The sequence below is a fragment of the Gorilla gorilla genome, chromosome 3, assembly GCF_029281585.2.
Source record: "Gorilla gorilla gorilla isolate KB3781 chromosome 3, NHGRI_mGorGor1-v2.1_pri, whole genome shotgun sequence".
In the NCBI taxonomy this organism is placed as follows: Eukaryota; Metazoa; Chordata; class Mammalia; order Primates; family Hominidae; genus Gorilla; species Gorilla gorilla.
In genome coordinates this window covers 34,247,301-34,270,137 of record NC_073227.2, presented here as the reverse complement: position 1 = coordinate 34,270,137, position 22,837 = coordinate 34,247,301, and the positions used below count along the sequence as shown (strand labels likewise).

The window sequence follows — 22,837 nt, the reverse complement described above, 5'->3', positions numbered from 1 at the left end:
GCCCAAGAGCCCAGATCCAATTCTCAGGCAGAATCAAAGTTCACCTACTGAATTTCCCTCCTCTTACTTCCATGACAGGGAAAGCTTTCCCCAAGCCCTCAGAGAACTTGATCTTTGTAAAGCAGAAGATGCAATTCTTCTCCCAGTAATCAGCACTGGGTGACTTTGATCAAGAAGGTTAACTGGTCTGAGTGTTGGACTCCCTAGCTATAAAATAGAATTAATAATACCTTTTTGCCATAGGGTTATTGTAAGAATATTTAAAGAAAGAACTTAAGAAAAGTGTCTGGCTTGGTGTGTGGCACACAAAATATGTTCATTACTTCTTCCTTTCATTGTATGATTAAGCAATAGTTTGCTTTGTTGCCTTATACAAGGATTATAATATAGTTCTAAGGATTATCTGAAGTTCAGAAACTGGTTAGCGAACATACACTGAGCGCTCAACAAAGTCAACATGCACTGCATTATAGAGTGTTCTCTTGGCTTCATATCTGCACATGCCTGTAATTATTTATTTGAGATGAATTCCCAGATATGGAATTCGTGGTCAAGAGGTACATACATTTTTAGGACTGCCGCTATACATTGCCAAATTGCCTGACAGAAAGTCTGTGCCACAGACTTCTTACCTCCCCCACAGAATTGTGTCCGAGAGCCTATTTCTTGAAATCTTGAGTTTTTCCTCAAAATGTATTAGCTTGATGGGAGAAGAGCGGTTGTGGAATTGTTTCTCAAACCTGGAAAACAAGCATCCAACAAACCCAACTCACTTATTTTAAAAATGAAGATCCTAAGACTCAGAGAGATTAAGTGACTTGGCGAATTCATCTAATTAGTAAGACAGCCAAAATCCATACCCCATGTTTCCTAATGCTGGAATTCTTTCCATTATACCACTCCAGAGAGAGAGTGTTAGCCCTGAGGTGAAACCACTCAGGGACTGCTTAATAACAAAGTTCAATTAGACCAGAGGGAAGGCGCTGTAGAGAAAAGTGCTAATGCAGAGAGCTTTAATTAGTGTCTGGCTAATTCATCCTCAGATAAGTACAGTGTAGTGTTTGTGTTAGCACCACCTACTGGTGAAAATTTAGACTTGTACAGGATTCCTTTTATGGAGTTGCAGGTAGAATGGGAAAAATCTCCGGAAGATTTGGACTGCTTTAAACTGTCTTATTCTAGAAAGAAGTCGGTAGAAAAATGAGTAGGTATGGAGTCATTGAGTCGTGAACCATAAGGACTTCAACTTCTGTGGTCTCAGAATTGCTGTGAATGAAGTTCCAATTTCCTGCAGCGACAAAGTCAGTTTCCTGTTCTTCCTATCGGCTATGCAGAATGTAAACCTCTTCATTTTTCTATAACCTAATTTCTAGTTTAAGTCTACATTCTTCTAGTGGCAGGAAACTTAATATATAGTGTCTTCCTGGTAAAAATCACTCACTTCAGTGTTTATGCAGTCATGCCGGTTTCAGTCACTCAATTCAAAATTTCATGCCCTTCCCTTCTTCTTGGGGTTGCTGGTAAGATCCTGGAAATATAGGATGGTGTAGGTGTAGAAAACGGGGTTCTGGGGGACTGAGAGAGGGATGGGGTGGTATGGTCCACAGGCATCCTTAGCCTGAAGCAGACCTGGTCTTTGGCCATCGGCACCTATGCGTAGTGGCACCCAGGGGCCATACTTGGAGGCTGCCAAGGCCTCCGTTGTTAGAAAGCCCTCCATCTCCACTGTATCTTCTTGTCCCAACCTCAAGCTCTGCTCAGGTCTGCGGCCCTCTTTTGGCCATTTTGTGCCCATTTTGGAGGCAGGAGCAAGGGAAACTTTAGGATGCTCTCTTACATGGGCCTGGCTGTGACAGATCGGGGGCATTCCTGGGGCCTCCCCACTGCTTTGCTCTGTTGCGCTCTCTTCTCCACTATGGCCAGCATACAACGCAGGAGATGGCAAACTATGCCCTGTAAAGGGCCAGACAGCACGTATTTTAGATGAGTACTCCACTCTGTTACTGTAGCACAAACGCTGCCACAGGCAATAGATAAATGAACGGGCATGGCTGTGTTCCAATAAAACTTCACTTACAAAAGGAAGTAGCACGCTGCATTTGGCCCTCGGGGCCCTTGATGATCTCGGTATGTATCTGTGCTGTTCTCCCCTAACTCTAGGCGTCTCCCGTAGATCAGGGCACACATTCTCAGGTCTTGGCATTACTAAACCTATCTTGATGATTTATCACCCGCTACCCCACTTCAGAAAATCACAAGACAAGGGAGCAGGCAAAGTGCAGGACCCCTCAGGGCTATGTCAGCATCTTCTTCTTCCCCTCTCATCTTTCCCTAGCTAGAGCAACCATCCTTTCCTCTCTTTCCATTCTCTTGTTTGTAGTATAAACTTTATGTCGTGCTTACGTGGGGCTTAGCCTTTAGATTTGATCACACTTTTCTATCACAAACCTTGGCTATGGAGGACCCACCCAATCTCTGTAATAAGAGTCAAGAGCCTAAATGATTCAAAGTCAAGAACTTGACATTTGTTCTGTGTTCTTCATAATCCCTCCCTTCCCTGTGAGTAGTAGATACCTGGAGTGACTGGGAATATGGTCCCATGATGTCCTCTAACCCTTGCTAAGTTCTGGGCTTTGACCAAGCCTCAGCCATACTCTGAGGGCAGCTGGATTCAGGTAAGTTTGCTGGTCTGGTATTTGTTCCTCTGTCTTTATCCTACGAGGAAATAAGAAGAGTAAGGTTAACTTGACATTGTTAAAAAAACTGCTCACTCACATGAATAGAAATGAATCCTTTTGGGGCAAAACCATTTAGAACAGAGCGTTTCAAACTGCAAATTGCAACCCTTTAGGGTAGGGATAGGCAATTTTTTTTCAGTAAGGGCACAAATTGTAAATATTTTAGATTTTGTGGGCTGTACTCAACACGGAACTCTCAACTCGCAACTGCTCAACTCTGCCACTGTAGTGCGAAAATGATCAAAGACAATGGGTAAACAAGTGAGCGTGTCTGTCCTGTAATTAAACTATTTATGAATACTAAAATGTGAATTTCATACAATTTTCACCAGTCATGAGATATCATTCTCCTTTTGACTTCTTCCAACCACTTAAAAATGTAGAAAATTTTTTATCTTATCTTTTTAACTTTTATCTTATCTTTTTTATTTTTTGAGACAGAGTCTCAAAAAGTGGTATGGAGTGCAGTGGTATGATCTCAATTCACTGCAACCTCTGCCTCCTAGGTTTAAGCAACTCCTGCCTCAGCCTACAGAGTAGCTGGTACTATAGGCATGCGCCGCCATGCCCAGCTAATTTTTCTCTTTTTAGTAGAGACAAGGTTTCGCCATGTTGGCCAGACTGGTCTCAAACTCCTGGTTTTAATGCAATCCGCCCACCTTCGCCTCCCAAAGTGCTGGGATTGCAAGTGTGAGCCACCGCGCCTGGCCAAAAATGTAAAAAACATTTTTAGCTTACAAGCCTTACAAAAAGAGGTGGTTAGTTAGATTTAGCCCTGGGCCATAATTTGTTGACCCCTCAATTAAGGGGGTCATGAAATCAGTTAAGTGATACTGGACAAAGAATTTTTTTAAAAAGAAATAAAGTAGAATGAAGGAGACAAAATATCAGAATATACTGCACACAAAAAAGGTTTTGTAAAATGTTGATTTCAGTTAATACACATTTGTGTGTATTGCACTGTGATGCAAAATGTATTTCTTTCTGTGGAATGTGGCTGGAAAAAGTTTGAAAATCAATTTGGAGAAACATTTCTTTCAGTGTGACATTTTTATTTCCAAAGAGTTATGCCTTTGTTTATTCCACACACCTTAAGATTTGATGTTAGTGTTGCCAGATAAAATATAGGACACTCAGTTAAACTTGAATTTCAGATTAAAAATAAATAAATTTTTAGTATAACTATGTTCCATGCAATGTTTGGGAAATACTCATACTAAAAAATTACTCATTTCTTATCTGAAATTCAAATTTGACTGAGTATCCTGTTTGTTTTTCTAAACCAGACAATGCTATGTGGTATATTACAATTGGTTATTATTATTATTGTAATGATCTTAAAACTCAGGTAGGGGCAGCCCAGTTCAGCTGGTAACTTAAGGGAAAATTGACATTTAACAGTTCTTCCTATATGCCAGGTTCTGTGCCCTCTCACAATTGCAGAAGCACTAGCCCTCACTACAGCCCTCTAGGAAAGGTACAGCTTTGTTGTCTTCACTTTACAAGTGAGGAAACTGAGGCACAGTCTGACCTCAACAGGGGATTTAACAGTATAAGAGGGATGGTTCCAAGTCCTTGCCACACCACCAGGCTGTTGGGAAAGGCAAGCCCTGTGAAAGGGCCACCAGCTGTTCTTGGTCCTGGTGGTGCAGTCAGGAGGGCGGAGGGGACAGTGGGAGTGGCAATGAGGGTGCATTGTCCATGGAGTATTGGAGCCCAGTGTAAAGATGATCGAAGTCATTTTATATTCATTATGCAATGCCAGTGATAACCTGTCCCCTCCCCATCGAGGCTGACTTCCCCACCCGCTTGACATGCCACTATTTGGCATATGATTGGTGCTCAGAAAATGTTACTTTCCTCTTTCTTCCTGCTCTTCTTTTCTCTACCTTGGCAAATGAGTTGCAAACCACTTGCCCATTCTGATTAGTAATGACAGCCTGGACTGTTGGATTGGGAAGAATTCTGGAGTTGAGTCTTTGCTCAAAGTAAATGAGTGCTGTGCTCTGGAGGCTCATCTGCTAGAGAGAGGTAAGAAGTGGGTACATAGATAGATACCACCTGCCACCCTATAGTTAAACGCTTTAACCTACAGAGCACAAGCAAGCATGCTGAGCAACGATTCCCCGCAAGCCCAAAACTCCTTCCCACTTAAGACAAAGTAAGAGAGGAAGAGGAAGAGAGTTTCTATCCATCACATCACCTTGTCCCACCCCCTCTAACACACGCAACTCCTGAGTGACCTGGAGCTAGATGCTGGAACACAGATTGGAGAGGCACAAGCAGGCTGGACAGGCAGGCAGGGCACAGGTTTGCTGGGCACCAAAGGCCAGAGGCAAGTTAATATCTCCCTTCCCACTGCCCTTCGCTGCCTGAAGCTTTTGCACTCGGCTCACCATAGTGTGACCAGGGGCCTCCGTTCACATGCACCTTTTTGGAAGCTGTGGGGAGGAATGCCCTTCCTTGACTCAGTTATGTGCATGGCTGGAGGCAGGGCTACAAAAATAGACTGAAGGCAAGACTTTCCACTCTTCCATTTCCCCAAAAGTAGTTTCTTCTTGGACACAAACTGCCATCTTCTCTAAATTCCCAAATTGAGTAACCACTTGGAAGGCTTTCTTGTTTTTTTTTTTTTCTTTTTTTTTTCAAATGATTTTTCCAGCTGTAATTTTTCTTCAGTATGGAATTTTGCTCTTTCTGCCTTGAACTTTATTATAAATCCAAGTTTAAAATCAGAACTATTATAAATAGCCTTTGTGTACAGCAAGCGTTTGGGCATGCCATGTTTTAACCTTGAAGTAGCCTCCCATTTAGGTGGCTCTATAATTCCTCAGCTTGTCCGTTTATCCTCTGCCCCCCCAAATTGGAGGTAATATTAGAAAGGCCATGTGCGGGCACACCTTCAGATGGAAGGAGTTGATAAATTTAAGTGCATGTTTAAGGTCAGAGAGAAGGAATGTTCAAAAGCATAGAAAGGTATTCGGATAGTTTCTTGGATATTTAATACCTTTGGCAACACCTTATTTTCTTGAATTAGGGCCTTGTGGGTCTAGAAATGGCTTCCAAAACTATTTAGTCAATTTCCTCTTGGGGAGCGGTGGTAGAAAGGGGCAATCCTTCCTCTTACAGCTCAGGCCAACTTTCTATTTTGTACAGAGGTGAGGATATTAGTCATGATATGAAGGAGAATCCATGACATTTTGATGATTCTGGCATATGTACATCTGAAAACTGCAAATTTAATTTTTCTTAGCATACCAGAGAGACGAGTCTCCAAGGAAATGGGTCTGACTCTTGAGCTTTGTTTGGTGTTGCTTTGGCCAAATGATTTGGTGAGTCACTTGTTATGGCTTTCCCTCAGGGTTCAGTGTTGTTTTTCATTGTGTCCTTAAAACCAACTTCTAGGCCACTTAGGTGTCTTGACCAGACTTTCTGGAGCCATATTAATTCCAACCTCAGAAATTTTGTTCCTGCTTAGATATCCCCAGGTTTTCTCTCCCCTACATCTATCCTTCTACACAATCCAGATTTCAAGGTCCCTTACAGATCTCAGGTCAGTCAAGCCATCCTTGACTTGTGAAAAACCCTGCGATTTCTCCCATCTTCGAACGCCTTTTGGGATCATCATCAATATCTAATCTTTGCACTTGATCTCTAAGAATCATCTACATTGTTTAAATTTTTCTTAAGGGAAAAGGCTATGTCTTATGCTTTTTCTATATTTTCCAAAACACCTGCCCCATGTTGGGCATGCCCCAATCAATACTGGATTGATAAATGATAGAGAAGTCTTCACTAGGCCTACAGTTCATGCATCTATAAACATGGAGCTTCCCTTTATCTTTGTAGGGTTTGACCAGAATTTGCCCCCAGCCTTACCCGATTACAGGAAAAATAGTGTTCAAAGTAGGAAGCTAGTTCTGTGAATCCACATTTCCTTTGTTGGGCAATGATCTAGCTGCATGTGGCATAACATTTGCTGACACACAGTGTACTCACTCTTTTTTTTTTTTTTTTGGTCAGAAAAAGACTATTTCCATTCAAGTCACAAGTGGTGAAGGGTGGTGTGGTTTCTCTGTGACCTTAGGCGAGTCATTTCACCACCTTCAGCTACAGTTTCCTCTTCTACAATTTTCCACCTCTAAGGTTGGCAGTTCTATGGTTTGGGGGCTGCTCAATGCTTCTAAGATCTCATCTAACAGATTTGTTTGCATGACAATGGGAAGGATTCTAAGGTTCAAATTCATTCTCCGCTTTGGATCTAATGTGGATGGATGGGGCCAGCAATGTTAGTAATTATTGGCTGGGACCTTCTCTCTGTATTAACCAGAGCTCCTTATATCCTTCTAGCTAGCAGCTCAGAGCCTACCTTGAGGATGGTGGCATTAATCCGTCTGCTTAGGGACATCCAGACATTCTGCTAATCGTTCTTGCTACCACTATGGATATCCCTGATAGTGCAGAATCTTCTGCCTGTGGTTCTGTAAATGGGCCAAGTTAATTCTTCTGTTAGAGCCTTTGCAAAATTCAAGACAGGTACCAGTGACTAATAAAGTGACTAATAAAGGCTATATTAAATGCCCTTTCTCTTTCTTTTTTGTGGTTGACGCAACAACAAGATTGTCTAGTCTTGTTAGCCATAATTTTATAAGTTGTTGCCTTTGGTGACATATTTCTGCTTTATCATTTTAGGTGTCACATCTTGAGGACAGATGTCTTGTGTAAGACATGGGCTGATTTTCACTTGACAAAAATTGGCCCTTGTGTTAGAGGGAGAATAGAGGAAACCACTCTATTATTAGACTTTGAAATGAATGTTTATGGCCCTATAAAGTGACTAGCTAGTCTGCTGTCTGCCATGATTGAAGAGAGATCTAAAGCTAGGTCTAATTAAGAAATGTGATTGCTGTTGTGTTTAATAAGCTATTTAAAACAGAGAAATTATTTTGTGGAATTTAAAAAAGTGAGTTGATTGGATGCATCGGATTTGGACTTCTAAAGGATTTGCAGCATTTTTTCCTAAAAAGGCATTGTTCAGTGGGAAGTGACAGTGGGATTATTGCTCCTTGTTAAGTAAATTCAGCGTGTGATTTATGTGCTTATATTTCCATGCACATTCAAGGAACCAATTCTCCTTTGAAATTTACAAAATAGTGATGCCAAAAGAAAAAAAAAAGAAGCGAGGAAGGAAAATCAGAGTTTCAGAAGAAAGTAAGCTGTTTGGATTAGAACTGAAACCATGTGGGGTCCAGAAATCTTGTAATATTCTGCTCATTAAAAGTTCTTCTGCAAATAAATGTGCACATGCAAAAGTGGGGGTCGGAAAGCCATCCATTTGGATTCAGCAGCATGTCAGCCTAATTATACTAGACAATGCTGAGCTCAGTAATTCCACTTTTGATCCATTGCTGTGTGAAGTTCATTATTATCTGTTTCGAATTATTGTTCATTTCAAGAGCCGTACAATGAAAAAGCATGTCAAGACTGTGAAAGAGCCCTTGGCCTTCCCCGAAAGCTTTGTGAAACATTTCTTTGGAAACATTTCTGCTGAGATGGTGCATTGGCCGTGAGTGGGTGTAGGGGATGGGCGTCTGTGCTTCCCCTTTTCACATTTGTTTACCTTAAATACATCTCCATGGAAACAAGACCTGCTTCTGAGTTGACTTGAGGGTTGTCTGTAAGAGGAATGAATAGCAAAATATAGATAGCTAAAATTCTCATATAATCCAAAAAGGATCAGCCAAAGTGAGGGACACTAAGTGTCATTGAGCCCTCTTCAAGACTGATGATTTTAAATAAGGTTTCTCATGTAACGCTGAGAGGTAGATGGTATTGTCTCTGTTTTACAGATGAAGACCTTTAACTTCTAAATGTTTACTCAAATAGGAAGCGACAAACCCAGATTTGAACCCAGAACTGTCTGATTCTGATGCCCACGCTCTTTCTATAAAACCACATTGCCAGTCGTTTCACCCTTTCCTCCCACCTGCCCCAAGCATTTTCCAGAATTGTATAAAAATGGGCTACCCTTGATGTTTCCGTCTTTTGGGTGATTAAGTGCTTGGGAGGGAAAAGGTACTGTGAAGAAAGAAAAACAAGCAGTCTGCATCATCTAAATGTGAAATCACCAACAGCAGCATAAACAATTGTCCCCTGTACTTCCGGAATCCCAGGCCAGGCCAGAAAAACCTCAATTTGCTAACAAAGCCTCAAGTAGGAAGGCCTCCATTTACCTAATTGTTGTCTATGCTGCACTTTGAGGAGAAAACAAGACAGTGGACTGGAAAGAGCCCCAGAGATATGAGTTCAAATCTTGACCCCACCACTTATGACTTGCGGGACCCCCAGCCTCAAATGGGTAACTTCTCTGAGCCTCCAGTGTCAACAGGGTCTCTTGATGAGGCAGGATCTGGCCCAGGGTTTCCTGTTGGCCCATGGCGATAGGCAATACCCTTTACATATTGACTTAAGTCCACAATCTCTGTCTCAGATATATTAAAAATTTAGTTTGCAGACAGAGTCAACAAGGGTTGGGAAAGAACTCACACTGAGGAAATGGTCCTGTGTGGGGAGGCGGGCTCCAAAGCCAGGCCTGAGTGTTCAGGAGGCAGAATGGCCCTGGTACTATAATGTGGCTGGTACTGGATCTCAGCCTTACCCAGAATTTAAACAGGTTTGCCATAAATGCCATTGCACTAGAATTCTGGAACTGGTTGTGGGACTCCCTCACATCGACTGCAACTGATTGTAACATGAAAAGAGCACTTTCCTCTTTTTTTTTTTTGAGACAGGGTCTCACTCTGTCACCCAGGCTGGAGCTCAATGGCATCATCTTGGCTCACTGCAGCCTCCGCCTCCAGGGTCCAATTGGTTTTCCTGCCTCAGCCTCCCAAGTAGCTGGGATTACAGGCGTCCGCCACCACACCTGGCTAATTTTTGTATATTTAGTAGAGACGGGGTTTCACCATGTTGGCCAGGCTGTTCTCGAACTCCTGACCTCATGCGATCTTCCCTCTTTGGCCTCCCAAAGTGCTGGGATTATAGGCATGAGCCACCACACCAGGCCTGCATTTTCCTCTTTATTTCACAGGTGACAAGATATCTAGCTTTGAGGTTCAGCTCTGATGGTACCCAAGAAATGGAGACAGCTGGAACCCTGAGTGACCCCTTCAATAGAACATTGAGGACTTGAGGCCAAAAATCCTAGCTCTGTGATCCATAGCTATAAGTGGACAACCAAGTAGGATCCGTGTTTAGGTGGTCCTGAGTTTTCTCACATGAAGGTATGATCCACTAAATATTGAACTTTCTCTGATCAAGGAAGTAGGGCTTTGGAGCCACTGAAATTTGTGTGGAGATAATAGTGAGAGTAGACCACACACATTGGAGAAGTTACCTTTTAGGTTATTGAAAAGATCGAGAGCAGTGCTGGCACAGAGTAGGACTTCAATAAATGTGAATTACCTTGATCTGTTTGGAGTACAAGCCCAAGTCGGCAAAAAATGTCCTGGATGCTGGACAAAAACCTCCATGGTGGCCCAGATCTCAAGGGGCATTAAGCCAAAGAGATCAGCTATCAGGGCGCAGTGTGAAAGAAACATTGACTCAGGAAGAGGAGACAAGGTGTCGATCTGGAAATTAGCTGGGAGGAGGCAGAACAAGAAAGGCAAGCCACGAGGCCTCCAACTGGAAGGGCAGGAGGAGACCCAGGGGTGTAGAGACTTAGCCAAAATTACACATTTATACAGAGCAAAGAAGGGACCAGAGCCTAATGGCTCTCTTCTCTTCCTTTAACTTACTATTATTATTATTATTATTATTAGAGACAGGATGGAGTGCAGTGGCACGATCTCGGCTCACTGCAACCTCTGTCTCCCAAGTTCAAGCAATTCTCGTGCCTCAGCCTCCCGAGTAGCTGAGATTACAGACACATGCCACCATGCCTGGCTAATTTTTGTATTTTTAGTAGATGGGGTTTCACCATGGTGACCAGGCTGGTCTCGAACTCCTGACCTCAAATGATCTGCCTGCCTCAGCCTCCCAAAGTGCTGGGATTATAGGCATAAGCCACCACACCCAGCCTAACTTTAAACTTTGATACAATTTTAGACTCACAGAAAAGTTACATGAATAATAAAAATAATTCTCATAGGCCTACATACTTTTCACCCAGATTCCCCCAATGTTAACATTTTATCACTTTGCTTTATCCTGTATCTCGATCTATCTCCACATCTGCATCCTCACTAGTATTATATTTTTTCTGAACTGTTTGAGACACAATGTCCCTTTACATATTTCAGTGTGTATTTCCTAAAAATAAGAACATTCTCTGAATGTACAATGACAAAATTCAGGAAATTAACATTGATACAATACCTTTATATAGTAAACAGACCTTATTCAGATTTCACCAATTGTCCCAATACTGTCCTTTAAAGAACAGCATTTTGCTTTAAAGCAAAAGATAATCCCACGTCATGCATTGCATTCAGTTGTCACGTGTCTGCAGTCTCCTTTAATCTGCAACACTTCCTCAATCTTTGTCTTTCATGATATTGACATTTTTGAAGAATATGGACCAGCTATTTTGTAGAATGTTTTTCAAGTGACATTTGCGTGATGTTTCCTCATGAGTAGATTTAGGTTATGCTATTTTTTTTTTTTGCAGGAATAACACAAATATGATGTTGTGTTGTTGTGTTTTCCCCAGTGCATCACATCAGGAGGCAAATGCTGTGGATTTTTCTCATCTCTTGTAACACTAACTGATCAGTTAGTTAAGGTGGTATCTGCTAGGTTTTATCATTGGAGGGTTATTAGTTTTGCTTTGTCATTAAGAATCTGGAGGGCGGATACTTTGAGACTATCTAAATAGTCTGTTATTTCTCAAACTTGCCCACACCTCAGCATCCATTAGTGTTCTTACCTGAATCAATTATCATTAGGACGGTTGCCAAATGGTAGAACCCAGATTCTTGACCTTTCTATTTCAATCAGCAAATAATGTGCATGGCCTTCACATCTTCTGCATAGGCCTCCATGCCTTCGCTCATGGCTTCCTCTCTCTTGAAACATCCTTCTACCCCTTAATATTTGCCAACTTTTTTTTTCAAGACCCTCTGAGGATTCATCTCCAAGGATCGACTTCCTGTTTCACCTCAACCTACAGTGACCATTCTCTTCACCTCCTTTGTACTCCTGCCTTTAACATTTCTCAGTTTCCAAGCATTTCTTGAATGTTGGCTTTTCCTTACCATGTGACTAGGGCTATGTTATCTTTGACAACATATTTTATAAACTCTCTGCAGTTAAGGATGAGTTTTTTAAAATTTCCAAAATTTTGAGGGAGGATATGTGGTCCTAGTGTGTGTGAGCCACCACACAAATTCAACAGCACCCCAAATGCTCACCACTGCCCTCTTCATCAAGACAGGTCCATTGATCAGGTGCTTGGACACTGTGGCAAAGTAAAATCACCTTAAACATTTCTAAACCCTTCATTTCTGTATTTAACATGGGCCAATAACATTTCAGTAACCCATATTAGGACAACTCCTTCCCCTTCCTACATCCATCCCACTCTTAGACCCGGAGAGAGAGAGAAAATGATGGTAATCAGATGAAAAATAAAATCCTTTCCCCCCGATTGCCTCCATTCCATTTGATTTTGACAAGATTCCTCTCTGTGACATAATAACCACCAAAGAAGCCTGAGGTTTCATGGATAAGGAAGTAATAAACAGCATCTTCTAATTGAGAAGGAGTTTGAAGGACATAAAGGGAACATTAAGATTAAGGGAAATAACTCCTGACAGCATAATATTCTGAAGGAATAGGCAGATCTGCATTTGCCCTTTGAATAATTGAGTCTACAGCAATCAAATGGATGAACCAACTTCCACTCCATCTCCCTTGGCAAAAACAGAGCTCTTCATCTGCCATTCCAATATAATAAAAGATTGCCATTTTTAAGGCTGGGTGTGGTGGCTCACACTTGTAATCCCAGCATTTTGGCTAAGGCGGGCGGATCACCTGAGGTCGGGAGTTCGAGACCAGCCTGACCAACATGGAGGAATCCCGGTCTCTACTAAAATACAAAATTAGCCGGGCGTGGTAGTGCATGCCTGTAATCCCAGCTACTCGGAAGGCTGAGGCAGGAGAATTGCTTGAACCCAGGAGGCGGAAGTTGTGGTGAGCCGAGATCATGCCATTGCACTCTAGCCTGGGCAACAAGAGCGAAACTCTGTCTCAAAAAAAAAAAAAAAAAAAAAAGATTGTCATTTTTAAAAAGTTTGTCAACTCTCTATTATATGCCGCTCAGGCACCGTGGTCGGTACTGGGAATGAGGAGGTAGATAAAACACAGTTCTTGCCCTCATGGAGCTGATATCCCACTGGGGGAGGCAGGGGTAAGCCCACAGGGGAGAAAAATAAGAAACCTTGAGAACATAGGAGCAAAAGTTGAGTACAGGTGGGAGGTGGGGAAGGAAGATATGGTCTCCCAGCAAAGATGCCAGCTAGGCAGAGGTGGGCAGGAGCTCCCCACACTCAAAGGACTGCCTAAGCCCTGGTGTGACTGGGTACAGAAAGGCAGAAAGGGCCTGGATGAGGCTGGACCAGCCAGCAGAAGCCAGACGTGGGCCCTGGGGGCTAAAATCTGAGTCCTAGCATTGATTGAGAAAGCGATTGAGAATGCTTGACAAGGGAAGTGATGGAATGAGATTGCATTTTTAAATGGATCTCTCTATCATAGAGAGAATGTGCTGGCGGGGTCAGAGTGGGCTTACTTAGCAGGACTAGTTAGGGGGCTCTTGCCTGGGTCTGGGCCGGAGAGGACACTGGCTTGGATGAGACAGTGGAATCTCTTGCTCTTTTCATCTTTGGGGGACCTGCCAACCACCAAACTAATTAAATTCTTGTAGGGTTGAGCGGGCAGCATTCCCATTTATTCAGATGGAAACACTGTTAGAGGGGCCCTAATCAAGGTATTTCTGCCCCCTACGGGTGGTGAAGAGAAACAGCTTCTTGGAGAGGCAGAGACTACAAGCCACACGGAGCCCAGGTATGTGGGCTGCTGAAAGATTGTTACGGGACTGAATACTTCCCCTGTCAATGCACAGGAGGCCATTCCTAGCTCCTTCTGCCCCACCACTGATGTTGTTTTCATCCAGCATATCTTAAAAAGGACAGGCCTATAATCGGAAATTAAAGCTGGGTTTCTGGCTTAGAACCTATGAACAACCCAGTTCCCTATCCAGCAAAAGTCCCACTGATTGAGAGCGGAGGGGAGGGCTGGGTGAATTAGACTGAATTTTCAATTACAGCATGTTTTAAAAGAAACACAGCGTGATGACTTTCAAGGACAAAGGTGAACCAATTAGGAGTAAATGGTTTTCCTTTCTCTAATAGGCTAAGAGGCAGCCACGGTGTTATTACCCACAGGTGTGCTCCCATCGGCCGTGAGGCATATTGCTAATGACAAGAATAAGAAAATATTCATAATAAGGCAGTTACCACCTATTGAGTATTTACCATTAGCAGGCACATTGCCAAGCATTTAGTCTGCATAATCAGATCCAATCCTAACGGACCCTCCATCGTAGGAGTTCTATTATCATACCCATTCTGCAGATGAGAATGCTAAGACTCAAAGAGGGTAAGTAACTCACCCAGTGCCACACAGCCTATAAGTGAGGGGGTCAGAATGGGAATCTGAGATTGTCTGACTTCCAAGCCTATAGTCTACTTCTAACAATGGAGAAGACATCAATGGTTTTGTGTGAATTACTTATTTTGTAAATTAAAGTGAGTTCATGGTCATCCCTCTGTGAATGTCACTCTCAGTTGCAAGTACTGGTGGCTCCAGGGAGGGTGTATGACCCTGGGTGTATCAAAGACATGGGTCCTGCTGGCGAAGGTCATGTGCCTTCTATGTTCAACAGGAGAAAGGCTGAGAACTAATGGCCTGGTGAAGAGATAACAGACTGATCCCAGGGAAAAGATGTCTGTGTGGGTCTGTCTTAGCCCACCCCTCTTGAACTTTTAGCCTCCTTTCCCCTTAACTCCATGTCCTGGTGGCCTTCTTCAAGGTGCCTGCTTCGCATCCCCAGGGCTGTATGGCTCTGTGACTCCCTGGCTTCTGAAATACCCTGCATGGATCATCTGAATCCTAGGGACAGCCTCCCGCTATGGGGTCCCAGGCAGTGAGGCTTGCTGGGACCCAGGAAGCTCCTCATCTAAAAATAAACTGAGCAGCCCCTAACTTCAGCCCCTCTAATCCAGTCTCCCCAAAAGCAGGCAGAGGAAAGTTCTGAAGGTCAGGCCGACACTCTCGCTCACCTTGAGATGCCTCAGCAGTTCCCCTTACCTTTGGTACATGGTTCAAATGATGCTTCCTGGACCTGCCCTCTTCTTACTTCTCCAGGCCTGGCTCTTTCTCTCACTCTACCCTCCAGCTATATTCAGCTGTTAGCAGTTGTCCAAATGCCCTCGTGTGCTCTCGCCTCTCTTGCCTTTGTCTGTGCTGAAGCTGCCACCTGTAATGCAGTTTCTTCCCACTCCCTCCTTCCTAAGACTCAGAGCCGGAAGTGGTGGCACATGCCTATAATCCCAACACTTTGGGAGGCTGAGATGGGTGGATCACCCGAGGTCAGGATTTCAAGACCAGCCTGGCCAGCATGCTGAAACCCCGTCTCTACTAAAAATAAAAAAATTAGCAGGGCGTGGTGGTGGGTGCCTGTAATCCCAGCTACTCCGGAGGCTGAGGCAGGAGAATTGCTTGAACCTGGGAGGTGGAGGTTGCATTAAGTCGAGATCGCACCCACTGCATTCCAGCCTGGGTCGAGCAAGACTCTGCCTCAAAAAAAAAAAAAAAAACACCTCAGCTCTGGGGTTACCTTTTCTGGGGCACTTTTCCTGACTTCCCTTGCACCTCTGTCTGCATTCCGGCCTTCTTCTCCCAACTGTGAGCATATTTCTATAATAGACTTTCTCACATTGTGTTACGGTGGGTGCATGTGTGTGTTTTCTGCTTGTTTCCTCTATTCTCAGTGAGCACCAGGTGAATCACATGCACATTGAAACCTGAGAATCGCTGGTCTAACTCTTTGCCCAGGAGGAAAAGGGGATGGGCTGGATAGAGAGCTTGCCAGTCTCTGCCAATTTTGCTGATGTACCCAATCAGAAGCCATGTATTTGATTGAAAACCTGCGCTTGTCCCTATCACAGCTGCTTCATAGAGGTTAGGGGTATGAGCTCTGAATTTAGACATACGAGTCTCCACCCAGTTACCACCCATTACCTGTGTGGCTTTGGGTGAGTTGCTTGCCTTCTCTGAGCTTCAGTTTCTCATCTGTCGGGTGGAGATCATTAATAATACAATTAAATGAGATAATTAATGTGAAGAAAATCCTTTCTGCACAGTTCTTGGCACAAAACGAATGCTCAGTACATGCCTGTTATGGGTGACGTGTATAAGACAAGGCTTTGATTAAGCACAGACGTTTAATCTCAGCAAAGTCTCAATTCAATTACACATATATTAATTTAGTGCCTTTGTCTTTCAGGGTGTTTGCCAGATGCTGCAAAGAGAAAAAGACTCAATTCTTCCTAAAGAGTCCACAAAAGACTTGGGGGAATAACCTGATCAAACAACTCAAATTCATGGAATGGGACCCACTCCATAAAATAAGGACTCTGAAGTTTCAAAGAGTGTTTGAGAGAAAGAAAAAAAAGCTCACATCCCGTTGAGTGATTAGGAAAGGCTTTATGAATTAGTTAGTATTTGAAAGGGCCTTGAAGTGAGGATACAATTTCATGGGTCTTGGGGTAGAGAGGGCACTCCTGGCAGAAGAAAGAGCCTGATCCGAGGAACAGAGGTTCTTCAGAAGATGGCAAGTTTCCAGGTGACTTTTCATATAGGCTGGGTTTGGGAGAGCACTGGGACATAGCCTGGAAATATACATTGATGGCAGAATTTGCGTTTAATCCAGGAGGTAAATGGGAAACCATTGGATGCCATTACTTACCCCACTAATGTCAATATATCTCATGCTTTGAAAGTGCAGTTATATGGGTGGGAAAGATGGCAGATGAGCCCTCTAGTGCTTTTCTGACCACCTGCAGTAGATGCTATTGGTGCCCCACCCAGGTCCCTTGATGGGGCTGCTGCATGCATCCCCTAGCGCCTGCTAGGGTTACATGCGAACAGCGCACAGTGGCCCCCTTCTCCAAGAATTGCCCTTGACCAACCCAACAGGAGCTGCCTGACCCAGAAGGTGAATGCCCCCCTTCAAGAGGTAGCTCACTGCCAATGACTCATAGTCATGGGGTACAAAAGGTCAGCTCCCTTGCCTCAGGGCAGGACCCACTCCGCGTGCAACTCACACTTCAGAGCTGCCCATGAAGTCAGGCTGAACAAGACCACAGCTGATGCTACATCCTTGTTTAGCACCTTCCCCTGCCCCATCCAGCTTCCCTCACAGCCCTTTGCTCCAGACCCAAGACACCACCCTCTCTCAAGGAGAGCTTTTCTTCTTTTGTCCCTCAATTCCTTCCTTCTCTTGTTTGCTTGTGACTCTGAAGCCCAAGATACAGCTTCTTTCCTCTTCTCTGGGATTTCACCAGCAAGAGATTGTTGAAAATGTCAGTGACCTGGTCCTGGCCCCTGGGTCATGGACACCAGGACCAACAGATTTTAAAGTGATTGGTGTAGTTTGGTGAAAAGTGGGGTAAATAGAGTATGGCTCAGTCATGTCTCCTGGTCCCTGGGGAATATAAAACCAGAAAAAATCAGAGCGCTGCAGCTCATGCTTATAATCCTAGCACTTTGAGAGGCTGAGGCAGGATTGTTTGAGGCCAGGAGTTCGAGACCAACCTGGGCAATATAGTGAGAACTCTGCCTCTACAAAAGAAATAAAAAATAAAAAGTTACCTGGACATGGCGGTACACACCTGGGGTGTTAGCTACTTGGGAGGCTAAGGTGGGAGGAAGGCTTGAGCCTAGAAGTTCAAGGCTGCAGTGACTTATGATCGTGCCACTGTATTCTAGCCTGGGTGACAGCAAGACCCTGTCTCTAAAAATTTTTTTAAATAAAATATAATAAAAACCGAGAAAAACAGGGAAACAGATTTTTTAAAAAATTATTTCTGCATCTTTTTGATATTGAATCAGTTACAAAATAACAATGATAATGTGGGGTCAATAGGGGTCTTCCTTCTGGGAACACAGCAGGATTGCCCTTTCTTCCCTTTTGAAGTTAAGTGTGGCCACATGACTTGTTTTGGCCAATGAAACATGAATAGAAGCAACCTGTATCCGTCCTGGGGAGAAGCTTTAAGAGCCAGCGTGGCTTTTTCTAGATTCTGTTTTCCTCTGTCGTGGTGGCCAGCAACATTAGAGATGGCAGCTGCTCCATCAACTTGAATTTCTGAATATGTAATATGAGCAAAAATAAAAACTGTATTATTTTAAGCCACAAAGACTTTGGGGCTATTTGTTATTGCAGTATACTGTCTGATACATATAATTTTTTAAAATTACAATATGCTGACTCTATGCCAGGCACTGTTCTAAATGCTTTCCATTTGTTAACTCATTTAATTCTCATATCAACCTATGAGGTAGATACTATCATTATCCCATTTTATAGATGATAATATGGTGGAGGGGCAAAGAGGTTAAGTGTCTTGTCCAAGGTTATACAACTAGGAAGTGGCAGCTCCAAAATTCAAACCCAGGCAGCCTAGTTTTCATTCATCATGTATATCACAGAAAAGATCATGTAAAGACTCCTGTAATTTAAAAGTCCAGGTATTACCTGCTTCAGGCACAGCTGGTGAGAGATGACAGCATGCTGGCAGTCCTCATAACCCTCGCTCGCTCTCGGCGCCTCCTCTGCCTGGGCTCCCACTTTGGCGGCACTTGAGGAGCCCCTCAGCCCACTGCTGCACTGTGGGAGCCCCTTTGTGGGCTGGCCAAGGCCCGAGCCCACTCCCTCAGCTTGCAGGGAGGTGTGGAGGGAGAGGCGCGAGCGGGAACCGGGGCTGCGCGCGGCGCCTGCCGGCCAGCTGGAGTTCCGGGTGGGCGTGGGCTTGGCGGGCCCCGCACTCGGAGCAGCCGGCCGGCCCTGCCGGCCCCGGGCAATGAGGGGCTTAGCACCTGGGCCAGCGGCTGCGGAGGGTGTACTGGGTCCCCCAGCAGTGCAGCCCACCGGCGCTTCTCGCCCAGCCTTAGCTGCCTTCCCGCGGGGCAGGGCTCGGGACTGCAGCCGGCCATGCCTGAGCCTTCCCCCGCCTCCGTGGGCTCCTGTGCAGCCCAAGCCTCCCCGCGAGCGCCGCCCCCTGCTCCACGGCGCCCACTCCCATCAATCACCCAAGGGCTGAGGAGTGCGAGCGCATGGCGCAGGACTGGCAGGCAGCTCCACCTGCAGCCCCGGTGCGGGATCCACTGGGTGAAGCCAGCTGGGCTCCTGAGTCTGGTGGGGCCTTGGAGAACCTTTATGTCTAGCTCAGGGATTGTAAATACACCAATCGGCACTCTGTATCTAGCTCAAGGTTTGTAAACACACCAATCAGCACCCTGTGTCTAGCTCAGGGTTTGTGAGTGCACCAATCGACACTCTGTGTCTAGCTGCTCTGGTGGGGCCTTGGAGAACCTCTGTGTCCATACTCTGCATCTAACTAATCTGATGGGGACGTGGAGAACCTTTGTATCTAGCTCAGGGATTGTAAACACACCAATCAGCGCCATGTCAAAACAGACCACTGGGCTCTACCAATCAGCAGGACGTGGGTGGGGCCAGATAAGAGAATAAAAGCAGGCTGCCCGAGCTAGCAGTGGCAACCCGTTGGGGTCCCCTTCCAGGCTGTGGGAACTTTGTTCTTTTGCTCTTTGCAATAAATCTTGCCACTGCTCGCTCTTTGGGTCCACGTTGCTTTTATGAGCTATAACACTCACCGCGGAGGTCTGCAGCTTCATTGCTGAAGCCAGCGAGACCACGAGCCCACCGGGAGGAACCAACAACTCCAGACGGGCTGCCTTAAGAGCTGTAACACTCACCGCGAAGGTCTGCAGCTTCACTCCTGGGCCAGCGAGACCACGAACCCAGCAGGAGGAATAAACTCCAAACACAACCGAACGTCAGAAGGAACGAACTCCAGACGCGCCACCTTAAGAGCTGTAACACTCACGCGGAGGGTCCGCGGTTTCATTCTTGACGTCAGTGAGATAAGAACCCACCAATTCCGGACACGCTGGATGCAGGTGCTTAAAAAGGTATCAATTAGAATCACTCTCTATGTTCTGCTTTTTTCTCTGTGTTGCCTTCATCCTCACATGCTTTTCCAATGAAGAGGCCTCCACCTCTCCAGGCTTGCTTACAGTAGCAACTACAGGGGGGATAAATTTTCTTCCCCAATAATTCTGGTAAAAAGTCTTTCTTTTGATTTGAGGCGGAGTCTCGCTCTGTCACCCAGGCTGGAGTGCAGTGGTACAATCTCGGCTCAATGCAACCTCTGCCTCCCAGATTCAAGCGATTCTCCTGGTTCAGTCTCCCAAGTAGCTGGGATTACAGGTGCCCGCCACCATGCCTAGCTAATTTTTGTATTTTTAGTAGAGATGGGGTTTCACGCATTGGCCAGGCTGGTCTCGAACTCCTGACCTCAAGTGATGTAAGTGCTGTGGCTTCCCAAAGTGCTGGGATTACAGGTGTGAGCCACCACGCCCGGCCAAATTCTGGCAAAAAGTCTTTAGGGAACCATCTTTCTTCCAGTGTTCAATCCCCATCATCTTGTGGGGCTTCACCTGAAGAAGTGCAGTGAAGGCTGAGCCAAGGACAGCAACCGTCTCCTGCATATGTGTGTGATCAAGACCATTAATAACTGAGAGCTTCTGAGAATCTGCCAAAGGGCGCGAGAACTCTCACATCTGCAGTTGCTGGAGTCATAAAAATAAACAACCCCTCAGATGAATACCAGTTATATTGTCACACATTGTCATGGAATTAAAGATGGCAAAATTCCAAATTGGAAGTCCTGGGACTTGCATGCATACTGGAAGGATTCCTGGGTTTTATTTCGTTTTTATCCTTGTTCTTCCTCCTGTCCCTGAGTTCCTCTTACTCTCCCTTACTCAGCTTGTGCTGCAGACTCACATACACAGAGGTTCACATGCACACTTACTTTCCCCAGACTACAAACACACAAACACACATACACAGAGACACACAAACATAGATACACACAGACACACACACACTCTCTATGCGCATGTGTCTTCAGAGCGGTGGTAGAAGGGGCAATGGATTAGGGGTCATGAGGCCTGGCTTCTTGTTCAGCTCCAGTCTCTGTGAACTTGGGGCTGCCACCACCTTGCTCTGGGTTTCAGTTTTTTTCACCCGAAAAATGTGGCCTTGTACCAAATGATTCCAGACACCCTTCCCAGCTCCCACATTGTTCTTAGTTCCCAGCTCCCCTCCCAGTTTCCTCCCTTAAATCTACCTCCTGGCCCAGAGCCCTGGACTCCTCCCTGGCCTCAGCAGGGCTCCAGCCCAGGCCCAGCTCCAGGCCCTGCAGTGTGCCCCTGACCCCTACTGCTGCCAGTGGCTCCACAGGGCTCAGCTCACTGAGGACAGTGCTCCACTGCACTCTGCCAGCACTGCTGCAAATTCTTGGGCCTGTCCTTAAGAATGCCCCCCGCCAACTTCCTCCAATAATTCATGCCTCAAATGGGATTCTTGAGAGGCAGAAATGCAGGAAATCATATTAATATGCATTGAAATAAAACAGCATGCACAAGGCAATATGGCATTATTGCCAAAGAAATACCCAAGTTGGCATCCAAGACCTTTGCCAAGCACCTTAGGATACCGCTCAGCTCACTGTCTTAGTGATAGTCCAAAGTCTCTCCTTGAGAGGGAGGCCGTCTAGTGGTTAAGGGATGCACTTGTAGTGCAACAGGCCCAAGACTGGTCGGCCGCTTCCCTACTCTATGACCTTGGGCCAGGACTTAATCTCTCAATGGGCCTCAATTCCTTATAGCAAAATGGCGGTGATAACTACAGGCCCTAGTTACCTCCTGGGACTGTGTAAGGGTTAATAAGATCGTGTGTTTAAACCCCATAGCAGGCTCACCCATTGCTGATGATTCACATTTTCTAGAATCAAAAGCTGAGTGGAATATTACAGAGCTATTAAAAAAGAGAAAACACCCACGTAACATTTCTGGGGGTGGTAAAATAATAATAATAACAAAAAAAGAGAAAACTCTTTGTGTACAACTTGGGATATAGTGCCCAGTGACAAAAGCAAGGCAAAGAACAATTTGTGCTCTTTCAAATCTTTTGTTTAAAAGAAAAGAGGGAAAATGCAAATTTGGTTTACATAAATATAAATAAATCTGAATACACAATATGCACACTTTGTAAATTTGCATGAGAAAATAGTAGTCATGTTGACTTTTGGGAGAAAGGGAACTGAATGAGTGAAAACCAGAGATGGTTTCACTGTATACCTCTTAATATATTTAATGTTTCCCAGAATTTTGCCCCATGCAAATATATTCAAAAAGTTGAATTTCAAAATGCTAGAAATAAAACAAAAGGCATTTCTATTTATTTGCTGAAAGTTGTAGGGTCTGGGGCTGGAAGGAGAGGGACTTCTGTGCAGGGTTTCGTTTTTGACTCTTAGGACAGGTCCAATAAACTGAGGAAATGCCATTTCCAGCCACGTGAGAAATTTACAAAGACTTAAAAGCTACTGGAACCCAATCTATGGTCAGGGATTCCTATGAGGGAGATGGAGCAAGTGATCTAGCATGTGATTCATTGCTGTCATCGGCATCATCACCATCCCTAGTATCAAATGGAACGTTGGTATGATGACTTAGTTTACACAGTGGTTTTACATGTATCACCTCATTGGATTTCCCAGCCATACACTGAAGTTAGCATTCACGTTTTTATTGTTCTTCTTACTTCCTTTTATGGTCAGTAGCAGACACTGTCATTGCCCCTCCTTACGCCCTGGGTTCTCACCATCCCTGATGGCTCCTTACTGTAAGCACCAGTGGTCCCTTCCTGTCTCAGTCGGTTCTGGCTG

The 22,837-nt window shown here is 44.7% G+C and overlaps 1 long non-coding RNA gene across 4 annotated transcripts in view; it reads right to left on the bottom strand.

The window, feature by feature from the left end:
• The window catches only part of LOC134758307 (uncharacterized), a 41,902-nt gene extending 22,622 nt beyond the window's left edge, over positions 1 to 19,280 (bottom strand). For 2 of the 4 annotated variants that reach the window (XR_010133354.1, XR_010133353.1), the window contains exons 1-3: positions 11,668 to 12,373; positions 2,575 to 2,715; positions 633 to 740 (exon numbers count right to left, since the gene is read on the bottom strand). This is a non-coding gene — a long non-coding RNA (uncharacterized lncRNA). Of the gene's footprint in view, positions 1 to 632; positions 741 to 2,574; positions 2,716 to 8,358; positions 8,414 to 11,667; positions 12,374 to 18,558 lie in introns of those variants that run through there. The other 2 variants (XR_010133356.1, XR_010133355.1) reach the window with 2 other exon arrangements.
• Positions 19,281 to 22,837: the final 3,557 nt, after the last annotated feature.